Raw genomic sequence first — 6,000 nt, 5'->3', positions numbered from 1 at the left:
ATACCGACCTACTGTGAAAATTATCTCAGATGTTATATTTTAAACATAATAATTACTATGTTCTGCAATGATTATGTTATATATACACAACTTATGTATTCTAATGTAATTATTTTATATAATTTTTCATGCATTGCGGAAAATATAATTTAAAAAAAAAGGATTAGCCTAGACGGGATTCGAACCCTTAACCTTATGATTTGAAATCCGATAGCTTACCAATGAGCTAACACAACCTTCTAGCGAGGCGTAACGGATCTCAAGATAATTATGACATTCATATCCATTACAAACGCTGTTTCTGTTCTACTTTGACTTTTATTTTAGTACTCAGGCGATAATTATGTTCTATTTCTTAACTTTGAGCATTCTTTTACATATGGAAAGATTCCTTAACGTATTTAAATGTTCCATTACGTATGGAGAGCTAAATGACAAACAAGCATGTGCTAACATTAAAAAAAAAAGGTTTCGAAATATTGTATCATTAAGTATTTCAATCAATGTTGCTTTTTTAAACACTTGGTAACAAGTCTTATTATATTTAAAAGAAGAAAAACACATCTGCAAACTTTTTCCCGATTGCAAAGGCTGGCTTGGAGGTTCGAACCTGGCTTACTTTTTCCCGAAGATACCCGAAGCTGGACTTAGAAAATTATTGCCTCAAAACACCAGTAAAGAATGCGCTCAACCTTTTTGAGACAAGGTGTACGTACAGAATTTATATTCTATCCTGATTTTTTCTTAATTTCATCTCAAACTTTATCATAATCCTTTCAGGTCGCGGAAAGTCCACGAAGGGTGTGACATTTAACAACATTTAAACCATAGCCCTATTTATTATTGGAGTATATTGTCTAATGGTTTAAACGTTAATGAGTGGCAGGGTGGCTCAGTGCTACAGCTCTTTCCTCTAATGCGTGGAATTCTTAGTTCGATCCTTGACTAAAGTAATTTTGTGGTGAACAACATCGTGTCCGTAGGTTTTCTCGGGATAGTCCCGTTTCTTTCCACATTCTCATTCCATTAATTCTTCAATCATCATTTACTTGCATTAATTATTCGTCTCCATTAGCCTAACAGACATAATCGTGGAACATCACTAAACTGAAAAATTTCACTGTTTCTAAAAGAATGTTGATAAATGCTCTTCATTCTTTCTGTAGAATCACTTTATCAACATATAGCTTTTGTATGTGAATCATATAGTCTAACACCTGAAGCAATGTTTGAGTTGTAAGACTTGAGTGAACTAGTATTGCTCACGAGACTCGAGCCTCAAAAAGAAACGAGAATGGTTATGCTTTTCGCGTCTTCCATTTGAAAATTGTTCTTCCCGTTTCGCTAGCAACACACTTGAGAGTAAGTTTTTATGAGAGTAATTTTCAAGAAAACAAAGAAAAACTAATTGTATTGGTGTCAGAAAGTACGTAGTTCGTTTCCAAAGTGGTACAGTTGACATTTTTTATTCTGTTTGAACCAGGGGCGAAAGTGACGGGGTACACAGGGCACGTCGTTCCCCCAATTTCAGAAAATATCTATGGTGTCCCCCCACTTCTTAAAAATTACAATGGGCAAAGATAGGCACGGAGAACGACGTGACGTTATGCGGCCCTCTACCTTTTCAGATCCACTTTTTACCCTTGGTTTGAGCATATTACTTATTTACGTAGTTGTATACGACAAATATATACTGTTGAGTAATAGATTGAATCTATTAAATTGTTTGATTTCTCTTAGCACTGAAACACATATTCCTAATAGTGATACAGATACTCCTAAAAAAAGACGCACATTCTAGTTGTAAAAAATAGTCCTAAAGGTATCAAAAACAAAGAAGAAAGTAAAACAATAAATATTTTGGCTTTTTGTAATAGGGCCAGTGAATTCAGATAGTTTTCACTTTGGGTTTCGAACAATAGAAACCGAAGTAAATAATTCTAATCTACTTTCACATACTCTAAACGTTAAGAGCAATAAACATAAAATAGGTCTTGCTATACTCGATCTCTAAGAAGTAAAAAAAAGTAAAAGAAAAAAATATTAATACTAAATTCCAATCTTTAAAAGTAACATTAAGTGTTTACGGTAAAAGACAAAACACATTATTCCCAAAATAATTTAAAAAAAAAAACCTAACGAACTAACTCTGTGGCCTATGGAACACCTTGTTTCAATGCCGCGTACACCTTGTTTCAATGGTACTTCTGTCCGTAGCCAACTGGATTCAGTTTCTACTTTGTATTCGTACTTCTTCATGTCCTCCCATCTGAGTCTCGATTTTCCTTTGGTCGTTTTCTAATTGGATTTCCAGTTAAAATTTTGAATGCGTTCCTACTTTCTTTCATTCTGACCTGACCACATAACCTGACCACCTGAGACTCCTAGACTTCATGACTAACAATGTTTGGTGAACGTATAAATTATGCAGGTCCTCATTATCAGTAGCGGACCTAGAAGGTAAACACTGGCAGCCAGCACCAGACTATTATAGGTATATCCTGAGTTTACTATAAATTTCCAAAAATATATAAATAATAGCTTCAATTATTTTTGTCACTCTGAAAACTGCTGGGCCTAGCCCCCCCCCGGCCCCGGGCTAGAACCGCCACTGTATGAAGTTTCCGCTATTCCCCTTTCCTGTTCTTCTTGAGTCCGAATATTCGCCTCAAGAAAGAAATAAACAAAAGAAAGTAAATAATATTATCAAACTTTTATAGTTATTTAAGTCGATGGTCTTGTGTAAGTCACTGATAAAGTTCTACATAATACGATCAATCCTCACAGTGCAAGCCGCTCTTCTCCCAAAGAGCCGGATTACATGACCACTTTATATTTCTCGGCTTTTAATAAAAAAGAAAAACTGTGAATGTTCATGTCATTTTTTACATTATCTTCATATGATAAACGATAGCTTAAAGGTATCGAAATTATTTCGTTGGCCATGTTACTCATCTATACACATAATGCAGTCCCAAAACATGATAAATTGAAGACTTATCACTTACAGTGTCCTGAGCTATGCAATATTAGAATTATTTATGAAAAAGCATCTTCCTCAGTATGTGGTTAGCGCACGCGCTTTTGGTGCGGGAGGCCCGTGTTTAATTCCCGATTGTTCGAAGCTGTAGGTCCACGTCTCATGTAGCCTCAGTGCTGAAAAGTGACGCTAAACCCCTAATTCAATCTACCAGGAGTGTACCCAGAAATTTTTGTTGGGAGGGATACAAGCTGGGGAAAGGGGTCATACAAGCCACTACCATAGGAGCAAATCTATCGTCAACATTGAGAGGCGGGCAGCAGATTTTAGGCTTATTCTGGGGGAGCTTACTTTCCTTTATGGCAGTCAGACATAAATCATAACATTTCTAACAAAAAAATAAATAAATAAAATCGGATTATTGGGGAGATAGTCCCCCAGTTCCAAGATCGGGGGATATGTCCCTCTCATCTCCCCGGGATTTGCGCCAGTGACCACTACGTCTATGTAGTATTGAACGGGTATTATGCTGCACCCGAAAAGACGATAAATAATTGTAAAACATTTTCACCTATATTTTCAAAACAAATAATTAAATAAAATAAAGAATAAAAAAAATGGTAGAACTAGATTGTTTTTTTTTTTTTTTTTTAATGAGAAGAAGTAGCTACAAATGAAGTGTAAGATAAAATTTTCGTGCTACATTAATCAATTCCGTGTTAAACAAGTAGGCCTATAGTTTTGTAGAGAAATTGGACAAATTTCTGTTCAGTTAGGAAGTTTTGGGGGTGCCGGACTCGGTGTACCCCTTCCCCGTGGGTACGCCCCTGCAATCTACCAACTAAATAGTCTGTAACGTTCAATAATTGTATAATCAACCACTATTTGTTCATTACTACGGATATTTTTATTATTATTGAACAGACGGGTATTATCAAGGTCAGTGGTAGCCCAGACCATTGAATCAATTCCTGTCACCTACTCAGGAAGTCTGCAAAGCGAGCCATGGCAACAGGTAAACAATTTGAATTCTTTATTTGACGTAAAGCTGATACAATACTTCAGTCGTTAAAACGGGAGTTCCCCGATCGTTCAAGGTTATGTTACTTGGCGATAGAGAAAGGAGCGCACCAATCAGAACGTCTGTCTGTTTCATGCTGTGAATGTTGCATTACGTCAGCATTAGTTCAGTGTGAGTTTTTGCGGTACTACCGAAAGTGCAATCGAGCAAGTGATTAGAACAGGCCAAGAATTAATGATAAAGTTGTGTTTCAGTTAGAAAAACACGAAGTCTGGCATAGCGAAGATACTGGTAAGTCATTCTTTTCATAATATTCGTAATAATACAGACATAAGTGGTAGTTTTTTAATCGTACAGAAAAATAATATACAGCGAAAGGAAATAACACAAGCTTCTACGCACAGGCTCTACAACAACCTGTTAGATATTACGTAGTCAACTCAGTTCTTCACTTCTCGCTAGCGGAAATTCAATATAATTTTTATTACTGTATAATCACAATGTTATGTTACTGTAAGATCACTCCAGCTACAGTTACGTCTTGTAAGCATTTGGGAATGTATTAAATACAATGTATTTCAAAAGGAACAAGAGACAAACTCATAGTGGAGATGCAATGCAAGAATATGTGCTCTGTTCTGAAGAGTTTCTCCCCTCCTCTAGCAGCAGTGTTTCTTGCATACTGCCGAGTATAAGAAACCCTCGGAGCTAGAGTAGGTTGATTTCTCATTATTTTACATATCACAGTTGCCCACGCCACGCCCTTCAGCATTGGCTTAATGCACCCTGTTCACATTCTGATTTTATCCCCTCTTCCCAGACAAAATTGTCGGGGATTTTTTTTTTTTTTTTGTATTTATTGAAGTTTAGTGCCGCTTTCCAGCACGGAGTCTATGTGAAATATCGTGGAATTTAAGGTGGAATTCGAACCACCGTAAATGGTGAAACGTTTTTCCATCGGGAATGGAACTCGGGACCCCATGACTGAAAGGCTTGTATATTACTATATCCACTGGACATAAAAGCGTTTCAGTTATGAGTGATAGTGGAAGAAATTTGATTTCACAAAACGACTATTCGTTTTTTTTTCTGTGCAGTTTTTTTATAAAATAATTTAGACACATGACCGGACTTCATAACATCGGCGATGCACTTTGATTCCCGAACGAAGGGAAAATGAAATCCTTTGAGTTTAACGTCCCACGATTATGTGCCTTAGGCTAAGGGAGACAATGATTCAGGCAAGTGAATGACGATGGGACTTGGTGGAATGAGAAAGTGGGAGGAAACGGAAAATGAAATATTCCAATTTAACGTCCCACGATTATGCCCTTTACGTTAAGAGGAAGAATCGTGGGAATGAGAAAGTGGGAGGAAACGCGAGTACCCCGAGAAAACTCACGGACATATTGTTGGCCACCACAACTTATTGTCCGGAGATCGAACCAGGGACCCCACGCATCAGAAATACTACTGAGCCACCGTGCTCCCACGAGCAAAGGGGACCAATTACGCGCTGTTAGCTGGCGTTACTCAATACTTAAATTACCCAATTATTTATTTTTGTGTGCGAGATTTGTAGATTATCTTGTTTCACATTATCCGTTGTTAAAATGCAAGTATTTATTCAAAAACGGGGGCATGGGGACCCCTAAATTTTTACTGGCCCACCTAAAATTTTCACGGTATATTTGAAATGAACTAGGCCTATAATATGATTGGTCGGAGCCCCCTAACTTATACCGGACCCCCTATATTTTTAGGCACTACGGGCCTGTTCAGAAAGTGAAAATCATTTAAATATTAAAATCATCAAAACAGTTCGGATTTTACAATACGCAATATCTTGTGGAAGCTAGTGTGTGTTGTGTTCTTGATAGCAGAAAAGCAAAAGCGTCCTTGAAACGACAAAACTGATTATGGTTATATAATCAGTGGTCTAACTGAGACGGTAGGCTATGTGGTGGTGTCTCTATGTCATACCGCCTTGGTTTTTCAG

The 6,000-nt window shown here is 37.1% G+C and overlaps 1 protein-coding gene across 4 annotated transcripts in view; it reads left to right on the top strand.

Moving 5' to 3' along the window:
* The first annotated feature begins 4,152 nt into the window (after positions 1 to 4,152).
* The window catches only part of LOC145690337 (heat shock cognate 71 kDa protein-like), a 237,180-nt gene continuing 235,332 nt past the window's right edge, over positions 4,153 to 6,000 (top strand). For all 4 annotated transcript variants that reach the window (XM_081765129.1, XM_081765130.1, XM_081765128.1 and 1 more), the window contains exon 1: positions 4,153 to 4,292. The gene's annotated coding sequence lies outside the window, so the exon portion shown is untranslated. The remainder of the gene's footprint in view (positions 4,293 to 6,000) is intronic.

This window comes from Thermobia domestica, chromosome 7 (genome assembly GCF_964235325.1).
Source record: "Thermobia domestica chromosome 7, izTheDome1.hap1.1, whole genome shotgun sequence".
NCBI classification, from domain to species: domain Eukaryota; kingdom Metazoa; phylum Arthropoda; class Insecta; order Zygentoma; family Lepismatidae; genus Thermobia; species Thermobia domestica.
This window is presented reverse-complemented; position numbering and strand designations above follow the sequence as displayed.